Raw genomic sequence first — 27,586 nt, 5'->3', positions numbered from 1 at the left:
ATCCATGTGAGGTACAGGGCTGGTTCTAGTTTTTTGTTTTTTTTATAAATTGTCCTGTACTATATGATGTCTGATTTTTATTTCTAACATTGATTATGGGACAACCCTTTAATAAATGTGATGTTATAGCGCCAACAACAATGCTTGGAATGGGAATGCCATCAACTTTTTGGAACCAAGGAGTAGTTTGCTTTGGACAACCAATTTTTATTAGGTTCCCCTCACATGGATTACTTAAAGATCACCTGTCAGAAGGATCATCCCTTATCAAACCAGACACACTGTCTATGGTACTATACAATGTATGGCGCTGTGCCTGGTAAACTGAATTTAGGCCATGGTGCTCACAGGAGCGCCGGTGCCTTCTCAAACAGCTAATTGGCCATGATCAGATACTGAGGACCTATCCAGAAGATAGGTACCTATCAGTGCTAAAATCTTGGACAACCCTTTTAATGATCCAGGAGCCGGTTGGGTGACCAGGTGTTACAGACAGTCGGGGACCCTGAGGAGAAGACAGATAACCATGATTGTCTTCTCTTTTCTGGTCTCCATAGTGTTTCAACGAGCCCCATTTAAGAGGCCGCTCCTACTATTGGACCAGGTGATCACGTTATCATCTGGTGTCTCTAACAATGGCAGAGCTGCTGGGTCTTAGCAGAATTCATGCTCCTCGAAGGATAGAGGGTGGAGCACGACAAAGTATTTAAAAAAGTCTAAAAAAGAGAATTCTTGTGTCATTCACCATCCTTCTGTTCCTGTACACACATCATTGTCTAAATATTTTTTCCTTTTTTTGCCGCTCAATTTTAATCTTTGTTGTGTAGACTGACACTATCAGTCATCTCATCATCATCAGAATTCATTGACAACTTTATTGGCAGGATGACGACACTATACTCATAGAAAAAACTCTGTATACAGTTCCTCTTCCGCCCCTGATCTCTCGGGGAGGACTGTATTAGTCTACAGACACTTTTCTGTCCAGTAACTCCCAGTGACTGCTGTGCTACAAAGCACTCACCAGGGCGTCAGCGCAAGACGGGTGTGTCTACAATGTGGCCGTGCCCAGGGAAATTTTTGAAAATAAAAGATACATACCTGCAACATTTACAGTACAACTAAATATTTTTTCTCTTCTACAGGCTGACAGAAAATGAATGAAATGGAATTCAGATTTCTGATACATTTCCTGCGATACATTGTGTCTATAGGGTTAAAAATTACAGAGTTTGTTAAAAAAAAAATCCGGGAAATAGAGAAGCGAGGTATTGAGAGCTGTAGAAGCCATTAATATTCAAGACTGAGGACCCTTGTGTTAGGTCATAAAAGAGGTAACCCCACAGGAAGCAGTTTTTGTATAGGCAAATTGGCAGTTTTTAGGTTTTTTTTTGGATGACAAGGAAAAAAAAAAAGAAAACACAATTTTTATACTTGCAATCGAGATTTAATTTGTAGCGGTTTGTTAAAGACATGTTGTACATTAACCCAGTAGTTTTATATCCATTAAATCAAATCGCTTTTAAAGTAGATTCCACCACACTCGGAGGTCGAAATCTGTTCTAATAATAGGAATTATTTAAATGGAACAAATGCATTTGGACATTAGAAAAGAACGCTATTAGAAGGGAGAGCAATTCAATGCCTCTCGCACCATGAAATTGTTCCCGTCACCTGCTCTTTTTTTTTCCCTATACGTTCAAGGTCTGAATTCTACCTCCATTCTGATGAAGGAAAAAAAATAAAAAATCATATAAATGACATTTGTTTTAGCTGAATGAAATTCTTTCCGGACACTTCTAATTCCGACACGAGTGACACGTCGTTTCCAATTTGTTCGTGAGATTGAGGCTAATCTACAGTAGCACGAGCGTTCAGGAGGACGGCGTAGCGTATCCGGCGAAAATAATGACTTAATCACCTGAAAATATTTCAATGACTGAGGGCACATTTTAGGTTACACAAACAGTTTTATTGGGGGGTTGTGTTGAAGAGTAGGATGTATCGAGAAGGAGCGATTCAGTGTCTTCGAGAAGGATGGAATTCCTGTAAGGTTGTATCAATGGCGTTAAAGGGGTTGTCTGAAGATTTAAGGCTGATGTCCTATTCTAAGGGTATGCCATCCATATGTGATTGGTGGGGCTCCACTGGTCAAGTAAGTTTGGTGGTGTGCATGTTATGATTAAGTTCTCTTAGATGATCGAAATGCGTAATCATTAATGTTTCCTATGACTTTTTAAAGTTTTAAATTAAGAAGAAGGAGATTTTAATTCTCATTCCGGTGGAGCTGGATTGCTTTAGGTTATGGTTCTATTACCTACACTTGGCGGAGTGGAATTCATACACCTGGAAAATCCCTTGGCTGGATAGCTGGTAAATACTCCTCCACTACCCGGTCACCCTGATGATCAGCTGTTTTAGAGTAGCTCTGGTGCAAGAAGTTGGTGACGAAACTACACATCTTCATCCATTGTGTAGTGGACAGAGTTGGTTACTATTAAAGCAAATGTTAACTAGCTCCATCCACTACTCCATGGATGGAGCTGTGTAGTTTCAGAGCCACTCTAAAACATCTGATTTGTGGGTGTGTTAGGACTGGACTCCCCCCCCCCCCCCCCGACAATGAGATTATCGATGGCCTATCCTAAGAGTAGGTCATAGAAACATAGAATGTGTCGGCAGATAGGAACCATTTGGCCCATCTAGTCTGCCCAATAAAGGACAACCCTTTTAAAGTCATTCACCACCATTTACACTCCAGGGAGAATTTATTAATCCGTTTGCGCCAAGATCGGTAACAGGAGTAGACAGTCAGTACTATGCAAAACACAATACAGAAGGACCAAAAAAGATCAGGCATCACCAGGGGAAAAGTTTATACAGGCTTCCAATGATGCCTTCTTCTGGTGCTTGCCTCCAATGATGCCATTGTGTTGCCAGTAAGAAGGAAAGCGTCGTACTTTTTTTTTTAATCAAACTTACAGCGTCCATTTGCTCGCGACGGGCTGGCCGCCACCATCTTGCTTGAAGATCTGGGCAAAATCTTGCGCGAGATTACGTCATCACGCCGGCCGACGTGGTGACGTATGATGTCACCACATCGGCTGGCGTGATGACGTAATCTCACACAAGATCATACATCACCACGCACGGGATTTCGGCCGAGATCTTCAATCAAGATGGCAGCTGGTGGCCTATCCCGAGCAAATGGAGGAGGTAAGAATACATTTTTTTGTTTTTTATACTATTTCAGGTTAAATTGATTCGTTTACAAGAAGCACGAGGAAATTCGGCTTCGAGGCGAATCGAATTTATCCTGAAATTCGGATCGAATTCCACTTTGTGGGATTCAATTCGCTCATCTCTAGAGAAGACTATTGATGGTATTGGCTTAGGAGCATCCCATTCAGGGCTCAGGAGGCCGTCATGTTTGGTTTAATATTTAAATCATAGGAATGGGTAACCACAAGCGAATATCATGAATGGTTGAGGGCTCCAGTAGAGTCTACCATCCTCCCAAGCCATGCGGGATCCTATGAGATGCCTCCTGTCTACTTTTATCAAGGTGTCGTTTCAGACCATAGAGAGTAAAACTCTACATAATTAGAATTTGTTAGCGAGACTTGTAGTATTGTTTAATTAAACATTTAGGATATGGTTATACTCTACTTAAGCTATTCTTATAAATTATCTCCTGCGGAGTCCTAGCACGCATAATATTTGGAGGCATTAGCCGTTTACATCAGGGAGCTCCTTTCTTCTTAGCTTAAGACGTTTAATTAAGCAGGTTCACATTTAAAGAGACTTGGGGCAGAATTCATCAGGCTTTTCCACCGGTTTAACAGGCAGGATAATCAATTAGGACTGTTTCAGGGTTTACAGCAGCCATACTTGTCTATCTGTCATTAAATCTGTGGGCTAAGACAAAATTGTTTGCATTATCCTTGTAGATATCAGGGGGTTGGTGAAAACATACATGGAAAAGGATCTTTGAAATGTAAAAAAAAAACTAAAAAAATTCTAACAGCACAACATCATAAAGTGTAAAACTCTTCACAAGTGTGTCATAGCTTTCATTCATAACTCAAATGGTCACTGTACTCTCACACAACTTTTTATATAGAAATATTACAGATGAATATATGAAATTTTGTAATATATCTTATCAGAAAAAAATGCCTTACTCTGGCGTGATCAGTTGTTTTCCCCCCTTCCCCTCTTCCTTAACTAACTTTATCTCTGAAATTTGTGATAAATCTATCTTGTGAGACAAAGATGGGCTGCCTGCTTAGTGAAGGGTCCCATTACAACATCCCATAGCCGTCTATGGAGAGGAGAGACAGAGAGAGGAGGGAGGAAGTGAAGAGAGAAAGAGAAAGATGGACACAGCACAGGAATGATTCAGCAGATACAGCAGATAAGATAAGTGTTATATCTTATCTAAGTGCTTTATTAACTTCTGTACTATTCAGTACTCCTCCATAATGTCCTATATGGTACTTCTGAGTTGGTAAGAGATAGGAAGCAAAATCTCCTGTCTCCAAAATGGGGAGCAACTAGTCTCCACTGACCAACTCAGAGAAATCAGATTTAGAGATGCACCATGCAAAGGAGAAACTGCTAAAATGCTAGATACCAGTCACATAATGACTAGATATAGTGCTATATAGGTATAAGGGCCGGTTTTAGACAAAATGTGGCCCTGGGCAAAATCGAAAGTGGAGCCCAAAATGTTGCAATAATGTACTAACAACACAGTTACATTCTGTCGATTCCAGCCTCCCTCACAGATTTACACCGCATAAAGCTCTTCATTCAGTTCTTCACCCTTATAACCCCAGAATATGCCACATGCCCCCTCCCCTCACAGCAATGAGTTCCCCCCACTCAAGGCATCTGAGAGTGTTAAAAACCGGAAGCGTGGGATTCCTCTTCAGGCACGCTTTCCCCCAGATGGGGGAAAGCACCCTGTTCTATAGCATGTACTAGGCTTCCAGACTCATGGTTAGTATATCCCAGTTTAAGCCACTAGATGGCAGCACTAAACTCTGATATAGTGATTTCTATACAGACTAATGGAGCAATTTACATCTGATGATTGTAAGTTGTGGTCCCCTTGGGGGACTTAACAAAAAGTAAAAAAAGAAAAGAAAAAAGTTTTAAAAATATTTAAAAAAATGTAAAATTAAAATCACCCTAAATCCCCAAAATAAAAGGAAACCAAAAAAATTGCATTATGTGCATCGCCACATGCGGAAAAAACGCCCATACTGTTAAAATATTTTAAAAAGTTACCCCATATGGTGAATGGCATAGCAGAAATTTAAATTTTTTTAAAAGGCCAATTTGTGTTTTTTTCTTTACTATATCTTCCAATAAAATTGAATAAAAAGTGATCAAGTCATACACACCCCAAAATAGTATTGTCAAAAACAACAGATCGTCCTGCAAAAAATGAGACATAAACACAGAAATATAGTGGCAAATCTGGGGGAGCTGCTCAACCCCTAACACTGTAGCGTGTTTTTCATTGGGGGAGCAGTCCCACCGCATGTGGACCGCAGCAAACGACTATCCCCAGCAAAAAATATTTTGCATACGGTGGAGGATGTCGGCGCGGTCCACATGCACCACATGTGGACCGCGCCGACATCCTCCACCGTATGCAAAATATTTTTTGCTGGGGATAGTCGTTTGCTGCGGTCCACATGCGGTGGGGCTGCTCCCCCAATGAAAAACACGCTACAGTGTTAGGGGTTGAGCAGCTCCCCCAGATTTGCCACTATATTTCTGTGTTTTTGTCTTGTTTTACATGTAGTGTATGTGCCTTTACCTGGCATTTAAACACTCTCCTTTGCACCTGGTAGCCTCCATCACATGGTCTGGTATGGGTGTGGCTTACAGTCTGGCTTTGTTCACATTGCACTAGTTGTCCTGCTAGGCGGTTGTGTGGAAGCTTGGCTGTGAGCTGGATTACATCACCTTCAGACCTTGTTCACACCATAGGTAGCGTAGTGATAGGACCCCTTGCCATGCTGAGAGCCGTGACGTGGTGCATGTGGGCTCCGATATCTTCCTGACAGGAATATATTGGCGAAAGTCTCAGCTTTTAATATCTGCATTTATGACTAGCCAGTATAGTCAGTGGCATATCCGTTTGGTGCATTTCTTCTGTGATTTATAAAAAAATGAGACATACCTAAGAGGGTCAGAATATCGCGATGAAAAGAAAAAAATAAATTTTTATGAAGTGAGTCCTGTGTATTTAAGTTTTATTTAGACTCTATTTCTAAAATGTTTCTGTGGGGATTCACTCACAACCATCTACATAGAAGGCAAGAACCTTAAGCACTGGGCTAATTCCCCACTCCGGAGTCCTGATTGTGCAGCAACCTGTGATCTGCCAGACTGAAGCAGGGGGCCCCTTAGAGAATCAGGGCCCTGAGCAATTGCCCACTGTCCCCCCTCCCCCAACTCCGGCCATGATAGGTATACACAGATATGGCAGCTTATTCTGAAAAGGTCAGGTCTGGCTGATATGTGTATCATTACTTAAAGTGTGCCTCCAACAATATACAAGATTGGAAAAATCTGGGAATAGTTATGACTAAGGGCTGGGGTCCACTTTTCCTCGTGCACCCTGGGCGGAGGGGTTTGAGTGTTCATGTCTACTGCCCTATAGAGAGAGACGAGTAACTTTCAGGTTGGTCAATGGATCTGGCATGTGCAAACTTCCCAGACCCTTGTTTCTCCAAGAGCAGATACCAAGAGACAGTGGGCCTTCCTCCATCAGATCCTGGTGACAACGGGAGGACCCACTGACAATTATCTATTGTTCATGACCAGTTAACCATACATTATACTGGTCATGGAGCTCTTGCCAATTTTTTTTTCACCAAGGGATCTTCATCAACCTTGATCCATCTGCCATGCGTTCTTAAAAGGGGTTGCCTCTATTCAGCAAATAGCATTTATTATGTAGAAGAAGGTAATACAAGCCACTTACTAATGTATTGTGATTCTCCATATTGCTTCCTTTGCTGGCTTGATTCATTTTTTCCATCACATCACACACTTTTCCTTTCCATGGTTACGACCACCCTGCAATCCATCAGTGGTGGTCGTGCTTGCACACTATAAGAAAAAAGCGCCTACCTCTCTGGTGGCCGGGACCGTGGGAGGGTACATAGCCTGGTGCTTTTTCCTACAGTGTGCAAGCACGACCACTGCTGCTGGATTACAGGGTGGTCGTAACCATGGAAAAGAGCCGCGTATAATGTGATAAAAAAAATAAAATCCGGCCAGCAAAGGAGGCAATATGGGGAATCAAAATACATTAGTAAGTGGCTTGTATTAACTTTCTCTACACTAAGCATCCTCAAACTGCGGCCCTCCAGCTGTTGTAAAAATACAACTCCCACAATGTCCTGCTGTAGGCTGATACCTGTAAGCTGTTCGGGCATGCTGGGAGTTGTAGTTTTGCAACAGCTGGAGGGCTGCAGTTTGAGGATGCCTAGTGTAGAGAAAGTGAGAGGACCCCTTTAACTCACGTCTGATTACTGATGTGTACTGCAATCTCACCAGATCAAGAAAATATCATGGAAAACAGATATTTAGAAAATGTAAAAATATAAAACATTTAAAAAATTCTAAAGTAGTAATTGACGACGCGAATTTGCTGATGGAGCCGTTCTTTCCATCATATTGTATAACGAGTCCAATAGTTCCCAGCCTAAGAACGTCAGGATGTTGGTTTCCAATCTACAGACCAAGGTGAGTGAGAAGAGATTTTTCGGCAAAAAAAAACAACCCACGTTATTATGGCTGAAAAGTGAAGGCTAGATATATTGGCTATCTTACAACATGGCTGAAGTGCCAGGGATCAATTAGGGTTTGAGATTGGAAAGTCGACAGGTAGACGGCAGTATGAGTGGCCGGAAAATTACATGATTCTGCCTCGACTGCATCCTGGTAATTTGAAGAGAGTTTCTGCATTCTTGCATCTCTCTTTAAGATGACTTCCATGCATTACGCTCTCCGGCATTGAGTTTAAGCACCACTAGAAAAGGAAATTATCCATCTGAAAGCTTCAACCTTTTGTGTAAGCTGTGCTACATTGTTGTAGGGAAATCTCATAATATTATATACCCCGAGCCGTTGGTCATGAAGTCACTTATTATTAAAATATAATGTCAGACTCATCTAGTGTGATTATTTTAATTCAGCGCTTGTTTGATATATAAAGCTGCCTGCTCTCTGCCACGGCCTCCCCTCCTCCCTCTCGCCTCCTTCCTTCTACATTACATTTATTTATATCTGGATGATAAAAATTTGATTTATTTTATAACAGATCAGTAATTGTGCTCTACAAATAAGTCCGTAATGATAATCAACAGCATTTTCAACCTAATTTAATTTGTCTTTTCCCAGGAGGTCGTTAAATGCATTGATGATAATAGTAAGGCTATGGACATGGCTGCAGTTAATCACGCACTGCCTATGCAGACAGCCCCAATATTGTATTGACAGAAATTAAATTAACCATCAGCTCGGGCAATCAGTGGCGGCACAGCTATTAAAGTAATAAAAACAAGGAACCTCGACCGTAGCCAATTAGATTTTGACATCTAAATGAAAATGGACAAATGCTTTGATATTTGGCTTTTTTTTTATTTTTTTTATGGATCCGGTTAAACATGAAGAAGACTTCACAACGATGTTTAACGCCTCGACCTTTAATTAATTAACCAATAAGCATGTCAGAGTGTATTTTATGTAGCATTAGGATGTGCCTTAGGTATTAGCAGGACAAGCACATAGTCATCAGACGCTCCCCCGGATGAACTTAGTGAAGCGTCGTAATAAGAGTTTAGATGCATTCTATATATTAGGCTTTGTGAAGCTAGCCAGCCACATGCCAAATTCTCAACCTAACCCCTTCCCTCCAGCACTACTTTTAAAGGCATACTGTGATACAGTTGAGTATAGAGAGATTCCACAATGGAAGCGCTCATTTCCCATGGTCCTGCCATCGCCGCCACTTGTCTCTAGGTCTTGCCGCCTGAGGCAATCGCCTCACCTAATCTCATTGACTGTGCGCGTCTGCCTTTCTTGCTGCCTTAGGCAAAAATTGAAACAGTTCCCCTCCACATGCCAAATGCTCAACCTAACCCCTTCTCTCCAGGCATACTGTGATACAGTTGAATATAGAGAGATTCCACAATTTCCCATGGTCCTGCCACCACCCCTACTTGTCTCTATGTCTTGCCACCTAAGGCAATCGCCTCACCTGGCCTCATTGGCGCCTCTGTGCGGAGCTTATCACTACGTGTACCTAGGAGGGGAAAAATGAGAATTCACTTTTGAGAGATTAGCCAACATGTCCTACGGTGTAGGACATGTCTGAGCCCGGGCACCGCGCCAAGGTTTCTCAAGTAGCCCGAGACCTAACACTCTCCTACCTGAGCCGTATGGGCGATACCAGGAGCCAGCGGGCAAATTACAGGAGCATGAGGCCGACTCAACAACTCACCAGTTACCTCCAACATGTAGCCATGCTTGCAATGGGAGGAGGGAAGAGTCTGCGAGTCCCACTCAAGACTGGCTGATATGGCCCAGGCCTCACAGGTGCACCTAAATGTGGCCTGTAGATGGAAAACATCCTGCTAATACCACGCCATTATTTTCAGTTTGCATATATAGATATTACTGGAGGTGTATAAACTCCAATTTAAATGTGCCTCCAATTTAAGACTACAATTCCCAGCATTCTCCATTCATTTCTATGATATTTCTTAGAAGAGCAGAACAAGTATACAGTACATGTTGGGAGTTGTAGTTTTGCAACATAACTTTAGTTTTCATGAGACAACATTTTCAATAAATTATATTTCATTACATTGTGGGACGGGTCTGTTGCATTCAGCAATAAAAATCATGGAGCATGTGCAGAAGCTGAACCAGAAAGGAGCTTTTAGGAGACATGAAGTTGGGGTGGCAGGTAACCAGCTGAATGTAGCTATAGAAGACATCTTGTAGGTCAAGACAGGTATCACAAAGTATACATATAGCATGGCTAGAAAGGTTGTGGTAGGGTGAGATGGAGGGAATAAAAAAATCATCCTCTTAAGGGGCAATTATTTTTGGAACAGTAAACATGTCACTTCCACCACAGAGGCTTTTATTTATAATGGAAGTAACAAGACTGGTGGATCCAACAGCTGCAACTGGCGCCCATTGACTTACTCCATTTCCATTCCTCAAGCAGCACAAATTTTCCCATTATATCTGCCAATATTAATGACAGAGCCCCTAAGGACAGTGTGAACAGAGTCTACGAGGCTTATTCCTCATTTCAGATAAAAGATGGAGCCTTGCAATTTTTTCTTTTTCATCCCTTGAAGACAACTCTGTCCCCTGTGTCCTCTTAGAGCATGTGGAAGTCACAGGGGTGGTCCTCAGCTTGGAACCCCTCTCTAGGAGCCAGAACCACAAGCCCGTTTTGGCATACTTGATCCTTGCATGTAAAGCTCCTGCATGTAGACCCTTTCTTAAGGTTCAAAGAGCTGGTTAGGTGACCAGTATGGTGGAACCCAACTGGAAGGGGCAAGATTCAAAATTAACTGAGAATAAGATACATGTGTGTACAGATAGATTATGTAAGGAACTCTGAAAATAAGTGTCTCCTTTTGGCTTTTGGAAAGTTTTGTATTTCTTTTTACTTACTTCAACTATACCAGTAACAAAATGCAAAACATCGAAGAGATTCCTTTGAACCTCACATTATTTCCAGTTATTTAAATTACCCTCATTGGAAGAAATGTGACTTACATAGAAAACCTTATCTCTAAGCACAATACATGTTCATTTAATCTTTACTTCCTAATCTGTCCGAAAATACCTCCATCCTTTTACGCATTTTTCATTCTGTCCAATTTCTTTACCTTTCTCTTTTATTTTTGTGCCAATTTTTACACTTTCTTCTTCTTCTCTGGAAAATAATAAATAAAAAATAATTATTGCATTTATTTTTAGCAGGCATAAAATTCCCATGAGCCGCTTGTGCTTACATGGACATCCAATCCTGTCACAGTGAATTAGTGGTTCTGAGCGAGCTGTCACTTAGATATAAAAATATACCGACACCGAGCATCCAGCATTTCCTCCAAACAACCTGAAATCGACTCTTACATTCTGACTTTTTGAAAGCCTTATATCACATTGCCTGTCATCATTATCATGGATACATTATTTCTTGACAATACAGGTTACAGAGCAGGAGACAAAAAGTTGAAGGAGTAAGTCATTATACCCTCCAGACAATGTTCTTGCATCTGAGTGGGCACCCTTAATATTCAGCCTTATAACAACTACTGTGGCGATAGTTGTATGACCCAGGCCAGGAACCTTATTACTTGTGCCCCAGAGTTTTGTCCAGAGCAGAAATACTGACTATATAGAGCTAAGTTCATAAGATCATTGACAGGTCCATCGAGACTTGAAATAAGGAAAAAAAACATGCCATATGTGAGTATCTAGACTTATAGGTGGCAAATTGAGAGCAAACGTGCCCACAAACAGACGTCAAAACTTGATTGAACCTACCAAAATGATCTATAAGGTATATGGATATCCCTCACTCTTGGAAGAAGTTGGATCAGGCTTGTTGGATGTCCCTTATTTGCCATGGTATAGAAGACTTTACCAGTGGTTTCGGGCAGGATACCCCAGGTTTCCACTGAAATAAAAATGCTAGTAACTGAGCTAGTGCATTTATGGTGGAGCTTGTCATTGAGCCAGCAGTTATTTCATGGCCAAAACAATAGAGACGAGTGGTTTGCTCAAAATTGGTCAATTGCTCAAAATTCGATTTGGCTTTGATTCGGACTATTCAGGTTGACCAATTCGATTTGGGTCAGAAACGATTCTACCCAAATCAAAAGTGCTCCAATTGGCCTAAAAATTAGTGTATGACACTTTGGGGTCTCATAGGACTCATATATTTTTTTTTATCTCTCAAGTATTTCACTTGTTTTTTTAATTGTTTTTATGAATTTCTCTCTCTCTCTCTTCCTCTACAAAATTAGCCCAAATGGAATCACAAATTTTTTTGCTTTGGGTGTAAGGAGGGTTCAAGTCCTGTCTATAGGACTTTCTTTTCCATCCAGGATAACGAAAAACCAGATGGAACCATTGTTTTTGCCCATAGACCTCTATTATGATGGATCAAAACGGAATGCCTATTAAAGGCTTCCGTTTTGAATTCCGTCTCACAATTCAGTTATTTTCCATTCTAGGCATGTTATAACGAAATTGAAAATGTGGACCCCCCTAAATTTAACAAAATTCTAGAAACCAACCCTCAAGATTACAGGTGAAACTTGAAAAATTTGAATATCGTGCAAAAGTTCATTTATTTCAGTAATGCAACTTAAAATTACAATATTATGAAAAGGTTCAATATTCTCGGCTCAAAGTGTCACCCTCTAGTCAGCTAATTAATCCATACCTCCTAAGCAAAGGGGACCTCAAAATGGAGACTTTGGGGTTTTCATAAGCTGTAAGCCATAATCATCCAAATTATAACAAATAAAGGCTTGAAATATCTCGCTTTGCCTGTAATGAGTCTCATATGTTAGTTTCACCTTTTAAGTTGCATTACTGAAATAAATGAACTTTGCACGATATTAAAATTTTTGGAGTTTCACCTGTATAGATGAGCAAATCGATGCTGAAATTTGGAAACTTGACCTGAATTTTTTTTTTTAATTCAGATTTGTAAGAATTAGAATTACGGTATATGTGATGCAATTTTGGAGAATTAAGGAGAAAAATAAAGAAATTGGGTGAGAATCGATAAGAAATTCGCTCATCTCTACTTAAAGACGCCATTTGCTCTTTTACATTCTCCCATGATTTTAGACTCTACCCCCTTGGCCTGGCCGCGTTCATCGCTTCCCTTCCATTATTCTTATGATATGTCTCTGGCTAATGAGCTGTTGGAAATGTATAAGAATAATATAAATATGCGACAATTAATTAAATGAAATTTCGCATTGTCTTGACTCTTGTCACACTGCCAGGAACATAGGAGTGGGGGAAAAGCTTCCTATATATTTTTAATCACAGGCAAGGACAATGAGGCCAGCTGCCTTCAAGTGGAAAAAAAAAAGTTTCAACTATTTGTTTTTAGTGCCGTGATGGAAATGGCTGCTTCAATTCTCGCCATTGTTTCTGATGTTGAAACACAAAGACGAAACATTTACATGAGGGGTGAGAGTCGTGAATAACCCATTTATTCCACAAACAACACAACCATTTGCCAGAGTCCTTGACTAAACATGAACCTTTTACCTATGTGCCCCCATTTAGGGAACTATGGAGTGTTTTGCGCATATTAATTTGTATCGACTAAGACAGAAATGCGGAATTGTGAAGCAGATAAAGGCCAACTGGCGCACGCAGCATGTCCTTTAATCAATTCATTCGCGGCTCGGAAAACTCTTACCCTTGGCATTTTCTATTGTAGGATTTAGCCTTAGATTTGGTTTCGACTTAGAGCAATGGAAGAAGTGTCCAAAAACATTTCAGTAAAGGTGCCTCCATTTAAGAATTCTAGCGAGAAAGTTGCAAAGGATGTGGCCAATGTAAGGCTCCAGAGTCAATGAGTTCCCCTATAGCAGGGATGGTGAATCTTTTAGAGACAGAGTGCCCAAACTGCAACCCAAAACCCACTTATTTATCGCAAAGTGCTAACACAGCAATTTAACCTAAATACCAGTATAGTACATCTTCCATGTACAGTACTTTATCATTTAGCTACACTGACCAAAAATATAAACGCAACACTTTCGGTTTTGCTCCCATTTTTCATGAGCTGAACTCAAAGATCTGAAAAATTTTCTACATACACAAAAGACCCATTACACTCAAATATTGTTCACAAATCTGTCTAAATCTGTGTTATTGAGCGCTTCTCCTTTGCCGAGATAATCCATCCCACCTCCAAATCTTTGGTTATGCAAACCGATAGTTGCTGCAGTTGTCCGGGTTGCTGGTCTCAGACGATCATGGAGGTGAACATGCTGGATGTGGAGGTCCTGGGCTGGTGTGGTTACACGTGGTCTGCGGTTGTGAGGCCGGTTGGATGTACTGCCAAATTCTCTGAAATGTCTTTGGAGACGGCTTATGGTAGAGAAAGCAACAGCTCTGGTAGACAATCCTGCAGTCAGCATGCCAATTGCACGCTCCCTCAAATGTTGTGACATCTGTGGCATTGTGCTGTGAGATCAAACTGCACATTTCAGAGTGGCCTTTTATTGTGGGCAGTCTAAGGCACACCTGTGCAATATTCATGCTGTCTAATCAGCACCTTGATATGCCACACCTGTGAGGTGGGATGGATTATCTTGGCAAAGGAGAAGCGCTCACTATCACAGATCTAGACGGATTTGTGAACAATATGTGAGAGTAATGGGTCTTTTGTGTCTGTAGAAAATGTTTCAGATCTTTGAGTTCAGCTCATGCAAAATGGGAGCAAAACCGTGTTGCGTTTATATTTTTGGTCAGTGTATAATAGCCTGCCTACCTTCAATGCGCTGCCTGTGCTGATGAATTGCAGGAAAACTTTAAGGCATATTAGAATACCTTAGACTTTTTCCAGGGTGCGGGTGCCCAAAGAGAGGGCTCTGAGTGCCACCTCTGGCACCTGTGCCATAGGTTTGCCACCACTGCCCTATAGTCTATGCAGGGGGCATAAATGGATGTAATCACACTGGTGCCAGTTTCGTCATGGTGGTGCCAACGTCTGTAGGTCAGCACTGGCTGACCTACAGTCCCAAGGGCGGATGGAGTTTTGAAAATGCTGAATCAATTCATTATTCTTCAGTTGCTATCTTAACCCCTAAATGACCAGACCTAAAAGGGTCCTAATAATGCGCCAAGTCATTTAGTTTTTGCAGCTATAACTTTTTATTATGTGGGAGAAATTTGGCTTCTCTTTAAGGGTGAGTTCACATCACCGTTTAGCTTTCCGTTCAATACAAAAAACAGGATCCTGTAAAAAAACGGATCCTGTATTCCTGTTGAATCAGTTAACATCCGTTTGAGTGATTTCCATGTGAGATCCATTTTTTTAGACGGAAAAAAAGTCCTGCATGCGATCTCAGACTGAAATGGCACAAATGGATGGCAACTGATGCAACAGGATCCGTATTTTTTACAGGATACTGTTTTTTTTTCTCTTCTTCTGATAGATCAGAAGAACGGAAAGCCAAAAGGTGATGTGAACTCAGCCTAAGCATAGTTTTGGGGTGAAAAAATAAATTACTGTGCAATTTCTATAATATTTTTGAATTGTAAATATATAAAAAAAAATTGTCTTTGTTTTTTGTTTATTTTATAGGTCATACAGATACCTATATGATACTGTATGCATAGGTTTTGTGTTTTTTGGGGGCAATTTAGGTACAATTAAATGTATTTTATAGTATTCAAATGTTTTATTTTTTTTTCACTTTTTAATGATTTCTTTTAGTCCCTTCCTGAGATTACAATTTTACAACTTTAGATTACACTTATAATACATTATGTTATATTATGTGTCTCTATGACTAGTGAGCCCTAACAGCACGACTACTGAACTATCAGCTCTGGGGTCCTTTTTAGGTCCCCAGAGTTGACAGCAGATGGGTCCCCCAGTCTGTGAATGGGTAATTGGGAAGCCTGATCCAATTAAAGTGAGAAGTTCTGTCTGATTGTACTGTGGAAATCAAGGGGTTAAATGGCTGGGATTGGTCATAGTCAGATTTTTGCTCTAAGAACAGGAACGCACAGGGAAACCAAAAACACCACTGTAGACTGCATCGAAACACAGCGAGGGATCTTTAAGCAGCTAAAGATTTGGTAGATTTCTCTACAGCGCCACCACAGGGAAAATGAAGCATTACACAGCGTCTATTGAAATCAACAGGGCTGAGATAGAGCAGGTGCTCCAGACCAAGGGCCAAGAGATGAGTATCCTGAACAGAGGACCAACCTTTATTAAACAGGACTTGTCAGCAAGATCAACCCTATTAAACCAGACATACTGCCTGGTAGGGTCGTTCCTCCTGATTAAAATGAAACCTGTCTTGTAAAAATCGGTTGTGGCGTTCGCAAGAAAAAAATACTTTTATTCTTTGTGCAAATGAGAACTTTGGTGCACCGAGGGGCGTGTCCAGCACTGGAAAACTGAACTGAGGCCCCACCCCTTGTTTCACTGAGGCCCTGGTTTGCATAGAGGATAAAAGTGTTTTTTTCTTGGGAACGCTACAACCGATTTTCACAAGACAGGTATCATTTTAATCAGAAGGATCAACCCTGCCAGGAATTATGCCTTGTTTAATAGATTTTATTTTACTGACAGGTGCCCTTTAAAAATAATAAATACAGAAAGGGTTAATTAATAAAAACACCAAAGCCAAGATTCAAGCATCATTTTTCCATACAAATCTTTCTAAAATCCTCCCAGCCCTGAAATCTTTTACACACCTCGACAGTAAAACTAAATAACCGCATTCACTTCAAACAAAGAAATCCTGTAAAAAAAAAGTACATATGCATTTATTCTTACATGGCATCATCTAAAACATCTCAGAGGAGCTATGGGAAGACGACCTACAAGTGCCGTCCCTTTAAATGTCACATAATTGCTATCTCTTTGGCCCTTTCTTATCCTGCTGGGCCCATTTACTGTAGGCCCGCACCGTACACTTAAATCTTCAGCTTTTTCTTACATGCAGATGGGAGAAATTTGATTAAAATTACAGCGCTTTAGGTTCAACTTCACCTTTTAAACAAAAATAGGCCTCAATGCTGGACTTTTTTTTTTTCTTTAGAAATAACTAGGCCACAGTAATTACAGACGAGGGCCCGCTGAGATCGGTGAATAGAATCCCTGGGGTGCTATTTTTATGTTACCTGTCTCTGTACGGCTGTTGACATCAACATGAATGATAACTGTGCCAGGTTCGTTTCTTTTTTTTTTAGATGTAATTTTTTTATTTTTTTATTTATGCTTTGAAAGTAGGAGGGAACAGAATAGCAAGTACATTAGTAATAAGCGTCCGACGTGTGATCTCTTTGCGGTTTCCTGTACATCTTGGTGATTGCGCTATTCTTAACTTCCAAATCGTGATCGAGTTGGAGGAATGCTTTTAAGTTGAATGCTAACAGATTTTATTTTCAATTTTTGTGGAATAAACTCTGCATAGGGTCAGAGTCATGCATTGTTTTTACATAGCCTTAAAGGGGTTCTCTGGCTTTATTTTATTTGCCCAATGTACCCCAAACAGTGTATACTTTTGCCCCATACACCTGTCAGCGCATTCCTTCCCACGTTCTCAGAATCGCTGCATCCTGGCAGGATGTTTACATTCAGAACTTCCTGTTTTATATCAGCTTCCTGCTGGTTTTTCTAACCAGTCCCAGCATGCTTTACTCTGCAGTGTTCCTCAAGGCTTGTTCCACCTGCCACACTCTTTCCTCCGCTGTAGTCCCACCTCTTACACCTCTCCGCACTCTGAATTAGTTAAAGGACATCTGTCAGCAGTTTTGTCCCCATGACACCGGCTGACCTGTTACATGTGCACTTGGCAGCTGAAGGCATCTGTGTTGGTCCCATGTTCATATGTGTCCGCACTGCTGGGAAAAATGATGTTGTAATATATGCAAATTAGCCTTTAAGAGCAACAGGGGCGTTACCATTACACCTAGAGGCTGCAACTGCCACACCCTCTGCACTTTGATTGACTTTAGGAGAAGTCAGGGCCAGGCGTGATCACATTCACACTGTCTGGCACAGTCAATAACATTTGAGAGGGCTCAGCTGTTGCAGAGAGAGCAGAGCCTCTAGGTGTAATGGTAACGCCCCCGTTGCTTCTAAATGCTCCTTTGCATATATTAAAACACCATTTTTCTCAGCAATGCGGGCACATATGAACAGTGTCATAGTGACAAATATGTTGACAGATGCCCTTTAAGCAAAGCAAGCTCTAAGAAATATGACAGATCAAAGCATGCTGGGATTGGTTAGGTAACCCAGCAGGAATCGGACATAAAACAGGAAGTTCTGAATGTAAACATCCTGCCAGGATGCAATGATGCTGAGAACAGGGGAAGGAAAGTGCTGACATGGAAAACAGGTATATGGGGAAAACTGTGCAATGCTTGGGGTACTCTGAGCAGATAAAAAAAACTGAAACTAGAGAACTCCTTTAAAGAGATGTTTGGGAACTTTGATTATTGATGGCCTATCCTTAGGACAGGTGGTCGATATCCTGCCTCCCCCCCACTGATTGAAGCAGCTGCAGAGTTCCAGCTAGTGCTGCTTCCCATTCATTGATTACCAGGCACAGCGCCTCATGTTTTGTACTGGCTGTGACTGGAATTGCAGCTCAGTCCCATTCACTTAAATTAGACTGAGCAGCACTGAGCTGTAATATCATGGACAACCAATAATAAATGTATGAAACTGTGTCTGGTAAACATTCTGATACTAATGGCCTAACCTAGGAAATATCCATTTGAAGGGGTGGCAATTAGAAAAACCAGTGCAACATCTCTCCGCAGGCCGTGTGTGCTATTGCATCTGGGGCCCATTCAGATCAATGAAGCAAAGCTGCTAGCAATTGAGAGATGTGATACTTTTTCTAGAAAAAAGTTGTCCTGCTTTTCTATTCCTAAACAACCCCTTAATGTAGGAGCATTCTACTGTTAATGGAATACACTGAATTATGTTTCACAAGATTTTATAGGTAACTTAATTCTATTTCCAGAAGCCTATTTTGAGTATTTAAAGGGTTCTCATTACAAAAAGTAGCCATCAACTGATTCCCTTTCAGCAGCCACTACAGGGGGATGTAGTAATACGTGCAGCCATGCAAATGAATGGTAATCCATGTGACACAGTAATAATAGTGCCCTGTGAGCAATCCACACAGTATAAGCACCGCTTTTATGTCCTCACTGTAATAGTGCCCCCTAAGTAAGCCTCTAAGGGGTATTCCCATCTCAGATATCGCTGGGGTATTCCGGCCACTACAGGGGGATGTAGTAATACGTGCAGCCATGCAAATGAATGGTAATCCATGTGACACAGTAATAATAATGCACACAGTATAAGCACCGCTTTTATGTCCTCACTGTAATAGTGCCCCCTTAGTAAGCCTCTAAGGGGTATTTTCATCTCAGATATCGCTGGGGGTATTCCGGCCACTACAGGGGGATGTAGTAATACGTGCAGCCATGCAAATGAATGGTAATCCATGTGATACAGTAATAATAATGCACACAGTATAAGCACCGCTTTTATGTCCTCACTGTAATAGTGCCCCCTAAGTAAGCCTTAAAGGGGTATTCCCATCTCAGATATCGCTGGGGTATTCCTCTCATGTCTGATAACAAAGCCTAACACAAGGGTGGCAAATTGGTGGCTGGCAGTGCCGGATCCGGCCACCACCGAGGGTCCTAATGGCCTGCCGAAAATAGCTGAGCGGCGGACTTGGCTACGTGCAACAATCCCCATAGAAATGAATAGGAGAAATTCCCTAAAACCTCCATGGATGCCATTGGCATGAAGATCTACATCCACATACTAGAGCTGATGATGGGTGGTAGCAATTTATCATGACACCTGAATGTAAAGAAGCCAACACAAGTAGAAGGCTACCATAGGTCTTCTTCACTCTGTGCCAAAGAAAATATTTAAATAGGTCCAATAAAGGTCCAGACGGGTATTACCAGTTGGGGGTGTGTCCCTGCACAGTCTGACACTATCCAATCATTGCAGCCGGCGTCAGACTGCTCAGGGACACACCTCCAACTGGTAACATCAACCTGGACCTTCATTGTAAACTGCTGGCAATTCAATCATAACTTAGAAAGGCACAACATAGAGCCAAGAATAGATGCTCCAGAATTATTATTACTATATGGGGTAGTTACTTAAACAGACATGTCAGGAGAGGCAAGAGCTCCTCTTTAAGGGTGCACATTCCTAGAAAAGGCTTCATATTTTAAGCACAAGTTGGCAAACACAACTTTGAATTCTTGCGCAAGTGATCAATGTGTCAGAAGAAGCCGACACGTTCATTAATTCTAACCCAGATTTCACAAGTTCCAGAAAACATCAGTAGTCAATTAAAGGAGAGTTTTGACATATTTTACATTTAGGCATGGGTAGTGTTTATGTACAGTAAGTGCTCAAAACAAACTGGATTTCTCCAGGGTTCGATGAGACGTGGTGTGAAGAAGTCTCCAGATTTCCAGAAGGGGAATGTTCACAGAACATCCTTAAGTGAATTTTTCCATTTTGATAACTTGGGAGAATGAGCCGAGCTGTGAATGACGGGGATTGTGTGGGCGCCAGTTGCTTTGACTCGCAGTTGTAATCGTGGCAACTCATTTTGATATCATGATGATGGGTTTACTCAAGGAGCCAATGAGTAATAGATTTAGCCAGGAGGAGAAGGAAAAACATGGATGCATGACCCCATTCTAAGACCGGTCATCTACATTAGATAGCTGTCAACTCAACACACTTTTGGCCAACAGCTCCCCCATTACCATGAACGCTCGTCAACGGCTTATCTCTCAAAGAAGTTGAAGTCCAACTGCCCATTCCTTATCTTCCTTGACATCTGCCATCCATGAAGAGCCATAAGGTCCCCACATAAGTGGCTAGATTCTGGTATAATTCTGGTGATTCAGCCATCTGATTCGATTCTGGTCTAAGCAAATTCAACCCAAATCGAAAATGGGCCAATTGTCTGGATGAGTCCCTTTCCCCTCTTCTGTCTATTCTCCTGAATCAAAACACACAAAATTTGTTTTGTTTTTTACAATCAGAACTTTTATGAAAAATTTGGATCATATTTTCAATTTGATGGACTCATCTCTAGTCTTTGTAGATTTCAGATACAGCCGTGTTCATGAGCTTTTACCACCTAACTTCATCGTCATCATCATAGCACGCAGGCATGCCCTTCCATCCTAATCCCTTCTCCTTTTTTACTAATACCTGCACATGTATCATTAAAATCAGCCGTTGGTCAAATTTTTTCAAAAACAGCAGACAACCCTCAGGTAGATAAATCCCCAATCATTACGGTCCATATCCTTCATCAATCACACAGGAGAACTGTTGGAAAGAAAATTCTAAAGCGAGCTCATTATAATCTCTTCATTATCCGCAAAGCGTACATCCGCACCGTCAGTTTTGTTGCAAATTTCACACTTTTTCTCAGAAGCAGGCAAAAGCCGAATATTTGTTATCGTAGCGTAAGAGATTTTTCTGGACCTCCAAATCACCTACTTCAATAAGGTTGACATCAAATAAAAGAGGAATTTATATCGATCCAAATCACACCTACAGGAACAATTTTAAAAAGTTGTTCACATCAATAAAAGTTTTGGTGTTTGGTCCAAAAATATTTTTTTAGATGTATTTCTTTTTCTTTTTTTGTTATTTTGTATCAGGTTACTTTTTGTCATCCTCTTCAAATCGATAAGAGGCAAAAAAAAAGAAAGAAATCCTCTTGTTAAATCCATTTTTAACAGGCTTAAAGGGGATGTGCTGGATGAGAAAACATGGCTGCTCTCTTCCAAAAACAGTGGCGCACCTGTTCATAGGTCAGGTGTGGTATTGCGACTCAGTCCCATTCGCTCCAATGAAGCTGAGCTGCAATACCAGACACAACTCATGGACAGGTGTGGTGCTGTTTCTGGAAGAAAGCAGCCATAAACTGGCCATGCATGTTGGATTAATGTTGATTATTTCTGGTCCTGGACAACCCCTTTAAGTTGGTGTCAGCAGTAAGTTTGTGTTGACAGTCACTGATTATTTTGCCCTTCCTCTGATCCATCAGAACAATAACCCACAAAAAACAGGATCCTGTCTGTGGAGCATCCGCCTTCACTCGGTCAGCATTTGGTCAGTAATCCATCAGTATTGCTAAAGCCAAAAAAAACAGGAGTGGAACCCAAAACAGAGATGACACGTGAATGGAATATTTGCATGTCTTCTGTGTTTTGTACCCACTCCTGCTTTTGGCTACCAAATCATAAGCCAATTCTGATGGGACCATACAGGCCTTACAGCTGCTAACACAGATCAGGATCCGCTGTGAGTCTCATTTTTCCTTCCTTCTGACAAGGGTAAAATAAATGATTATGTCAACCATGCCAAACAGGCATAATAGTGGCCCAGTCATGGAGTGAGGAGGGTGGGAACAGCATGAGAAGTCCACAGAGTGGCCCTATGACATACACACTAAAAAAGGCTGTAATTTTCTCACTTCACCACACAACGGCTAATAAGCCTCTTTTTTCCCACTAATACAAGCCAAAAAATGCTTTTGCATTTATAACTGCACCGCACAAGGGCAAATAAGACGTAAGAAATATTTCCTTGTAATAAACCCTGTTAATGGCTGTAACACCCCAATAACAAGAACGGTTTGCTGGAATTACAGAGCTGTATAATGGCAATTTGGATCCGCAGTCAGTGCAGCAAGGTGTAATCGGATTGTTCCTATTACCCAGTTCTGCTTCAGTACTGTGGAATGATTCCTCCCTGTCCTTTCCCTGAACTTCTATTCAGCAAAATATGTTTTCAAGTCTTTCCTAGCACTGTCCCTAGCGCCTGCTGACGTCTCTCCCTGCACTAAGTACACTGGAAAATGGCTGAATCCAAGATGGATGAGGCTATTTATAGGACTGTGACATCAAAGGGCTGCCTGGCTGCTGATTGGCTGCATGCATGGCATTATGGGTGATCCTGCCTTCCCAGAGTTCCTCCATGCAGCAGCCTATTTTAGGAAAAAATGCAATTCGTTACCATAAAGCGTGAGGAAATTCGGATTCAGGTGCAAATTGAATTTTTCCTGAAATTCGGATTCGAATTCCACTTCATCAACTTCGATTCGCTCATCTCTAGTCCACCTGTATCAAGCTTCTTGCGACATTTATTGGCGCAGTTTCAGTGGCGGGTAATGGCTTAAACTGTTTCGGCGTAGACGGAATTACCATTAGCCATAAATGTGTCACCGTTAAGGTTCATGCAGCCAAGTGGGAGAAGTTACTTTTTCGGCCCTGTATAGGCAATGAGACTTTAATTAAAAGTTGAAAAAAAGTTGTGTCTCCAAGCCAATCGAAGACTTACATAAAATCTGAGACCCAAAACTAAACCAAAGCCACCAAATATTCTCCAAAATGAAATGAGACCCGGTGAGAGAAATGACATCCAACCATTCTCAAATGTATGCATTTGACACAGGGCTAGGCTTTCTTTCATATGGGGCAGATTCAGTTAGTTGCCAATGCTCTGGATCTAACTATCCCATCCAAAACAGATTGGTCTGGGGTGCATGCCCCAGATAACTCTGTGGTGGCCTCCTACTAAGATCCTCAACCACCAGATCATTTCTGCCAGTCCTTAATAATGCAAACGTCAGTCCTCTGTCTATGGCATAATTTTCCTTCTTCCAATCCTAAACCTTACCCAGTTATGGTCTTTAGTTGCTTCTAGTCATTACAATTTGCACTCGTGGGTGACGGAGAAGTCAAATCATACCTTACATCAGACGGCAAGGGCTGATTTGATAATAGGTTTGTATGTACGAGACAGTCAGACTGTACTGATCCAACCCTGTTCACATCACATTAATCACACCCTCTTACTCCAAACAGCACAAATCTCATCTAAACCAATTAAGCTTGCACTATTTAGGCAAAGAGATTAATATAGCTCAGGAAAGTCTAACCTTTGCCCGGCTAAACGACTTGAGATAATGAGTTTGATTTAGTAGCTTGGCTTTTAAAGGAAGATATACATTGGAAATAAGCCGTCTATGTACAGGCACTTAGAGAGAGAATACATCCAGCCCAGTATACAGAGATGTATCTGGAAAGCTTAGTGGCTGATGGGAACTGGACTGCTCTTTGTAAAATGATCAACTTTTTTAAAAAACATTGCAAAATAATTTGTCTGGATTTGATCAGATATTCGACTGCCATAAAGTTGATCAACTAATGTATTTTGCTACCTGTATTATAACCAAGTGCACCAGCCCGACCCCTTTGACGCTTTGAGTTTATGTCAGTAGAACCATGGTTCGGTCAAGACACTCTCCATAATACAGGCAAAAAATGTACCCGAGAAACACTGGCCTACATATACATGTGAGTTTTCAATGGGGAGAAGACAACCCAGATACCTCAGGCAGCAAAACAAAGAATGAGCAATGGTAAAGTCCAACTTGTTGAGGGTGGGGACTTCCTCTCCTCAATACCCCACTAAAAGGGGCAAAGCAGAGGGCCACTGCAAACAGCGAGTTCAACCACCTACTGTATGGAAGGTCATACAAAAAAAATATGTGGCTGGCTGAAACTACTCCAAGTAACAGCGTAGCACCAGTGGTGTATAAATTTGGACCCACAAAGAAAAGTATTAAAAAAAGACAATTCCTTTAAAAATGAATTAAAGGGTATTTATTCGACCACTCTTCTCATTCTGCGGCCAGTTCCACAATAGTAATGGAGCATGCCTTGGCAAGTTATTATTAAAAATGTGAAATCTTTGTGAATAAGTCAATAAGGTTGACTAAACCAAGGCATGGAGTCTTTATATCTGACCACAAAATAAGATATCAAGTTGTCCACTTACATTTTCCTTCAGTAGCCTTCTATGAGTAAGCGATGATGAACCAACCAAAATATACCAAAGCAAGTCATTAGGCAAGTCATTGTCAGGCCACAGGAGTCATGTTAGATTGAGTTTGTGGTCAAGCATGGCTTACTCAGGCTGGAAAAGGTCGTGAAGAACAATGATGAGTAATCCCAATCAAAAATTCTCCTTGACCAGACCCAAAACTTTATCCCAAAAAGTTATGAAAGGGGAAATGCCTCCGACAACATCATAGTATCTCTTTATTTTTACATATTAAATCCCGTAGACCCTAAAATACGCATGAGAATGTAACAGGATGCCAAGGAGCGACCCAACGGTAGAACCCCAAGTTGTCAAGAGAGTATTCGGCCCGTGGACTGTTACGACTCTCATGTTCTCATATAAGGTGACACCTTAAAACTAGAGATGAACACATTTACTATTCCTAATCCTATTCGACCAAATCGGCCATCTGATTCAATGTTGGTCCAAATAAATTTTATCTAAATCGAAAGTGCCTTGGATGCCTGGAAAGGCCGCTGTCTCTCCTGAATTGAATCACTCAAAATTGGGGTCTCGTAGAATCAGAACTTTTTGACCAATTTAGGTCAAATATCGGAATTGTAGAATCGATTTGCTCATCTCTAATTAAAACACATGACAAGAATGAACAAATGAACCTTTTTCCAACGCTTCAGTGAAAAACTTTTTTGTTTAGCATCCTCCTATTTTCCTCTCTTGCCCTGAATCTATATATTCTTTTCAGAGTATTCGATTGTGTTTTTGATTGATTTTTACTACTGATAGTTTAAATGAATTGCCTCAACAGAATACGACGTAGAGTATTGTTTTCACGCCTGATTCATTTCTAAATTAATGTTTTTACATTTGTTGTTCACATTATGGGGAGATTTAAAAAAAAAATGAGTATCATTTAACAAAAGGGCAAAGTTTTTTTGCTCGCTCCGATATAAAGGTAGATTAACAATGCGACTGTCAACAAGGTAGCAAGATCAAGGAAATCTTGAAACAGCTAAGTGGAATTTGCATAAAATACCGTAGTTGCGGCGTTATTATTCACTATTCTTTTGGTGACAGACGTGTCAAGGTCTCAAAGCCTTAAAGAACAATTACGCTATTGTATCCCTCCTAGGATTTGTGGGGTGTGTCTACGGTGAAAAAGTGCTATTAATGCAATGAAAAGTAGTTACTCGCAATGCAAGGGGCTCTTTAGCTCGTCATTTTACAAAGAATGCCTGGGCTTTGAGTGTCTTAAAGTACGTTAATTCAGCTCTTATTTTGTGCTTTAAGAAATAACGGCTAATAATTAATAGCTGTAACAATTTTGACATTTGCATTACCTATAAATATAAGGTCTGAACAGAACTGTTCGTGATTACCCTAAAACCGAAATATTTGGTCATTTTTTTTCTTTACATGCATAACATCCTCGAAAAGGAGCTACAAAAGATTTAAAAATGCCAAAAACTAAAATAAAAATAATTATAAAATTATATTGATATATATTTTTTTATTTTTTTGCAGGAACCATGGAAAAAAAATAACAGAGCAAAACGGGAACTAATCAGTCAATCTATTACTTGAGCAAGCCGGCTTAAGTTAACCTGCCTGCACATTAAAACAAGGAATTGATGGGTAATGTGTCATTTACAGCTGGATGTTCTCAAAAAGCTGCTGATCCAGAGGTAATTTTTTATTACACCTGCTGGTTTTGCAAACGTTTGATTTGATGAGGCGTTAATGTTTTGACTTTTTCATAGCAAAAATATAACTGGGAGACATAAAACGAGGGTCGTGTTTGGAGGAGGAGGTAAAAAGAGAACTGACTGGAGGGGGGGAAAAACGGAACCAAAACTGTTTATAATTTATTTAGAAAATGTGTATATATAAATATATATGTACATATTAGAAAGAGAAGAGTAAAGTCATAGTAGGAATTGATACATTTATTTAAAGTGTTTATTATTTTCATTTTATTTTACATACTGTATTATTACGGCGCACGCGCATCATACAGTACAAATATGTACAGGATCTTACCCTGCGTCACAATATTTTTACAGTGGATCTCGCTGTCAACTTGCACGTGCAACCTGTGGATCAAGCTGCAGATTCACCAAAGATTTCATACTATGCTACGCAAAAGGGTGATCCATGGTGAAAATTTTAGCTTTTTGCACAAAAATGAGCATGGTGCAGATTACACTACTTTCACACTTGCGTTGTTGTTTTCCGGTATTGAGATCCAGAAGAGGATCTCAATACCAGAATGAAACATTTCTATTTAGTCCCCATGCATTGTGAATGTAAGGAGACCCGTTCAGGATGTTTCATCCGTGAAGGATACATGGTCCGTGTGTCCGTTTTTACCATCCTTGTGTCGTCCGTAATTCACTCATTTTGCTCAGCTTAAAATTAATTTCCAAAGAATCTCCTATTAGTATTCCGTGAAAAACGGACGCAACGCGGACACAACACGGATTTGTGTCAATGATTTTCATGGACCCATAGACTTCAATAAGCGTGCCTAGGCCGCATCACGGATCAAAGTAGTGCATGTTCCCACGGTCAGTAAAAAAATACTGAAATGTGAAAAGACACATTTAAATCAATGGGTACATGTGCTATCCGGGGAAAATACAGACAGCACACTTCAGTGAAAAATGGAAATGTGAATGGGTCGAAGTCAATGGTGACTTTTTTTTAGAAGCTTAAAAAAATTGATCCATCACCCATTGACTTCAATGTGTTTAGCCACACCTTCATTCATCGCCTTTGGACTTTTGAACATAGTTGAGCCAGCACTTTGCTATATTCAGAAGTCCCATAGGAGTTGATGGAAAGACCTGTGCATGGGCC

Source organism: Bufo gargarizans, chromosome 11 (genome assembly GCF_014858855.1).
Source record: "Bufo gargarizans isolate SCDJY-AF-19 chromosome 11, ASM1485885v1, whole genome shotgun sequence".
NCBI lineage: Eukaryota > Metazoa > Chordata > Amphibia > Anura > Bufonidae > Bufo > Bufo gargarizans.
The sequence above is the reverse complement of the archived record's forward strand: the minus strand, read 5'-3'. Positions refer to the sequence as shown.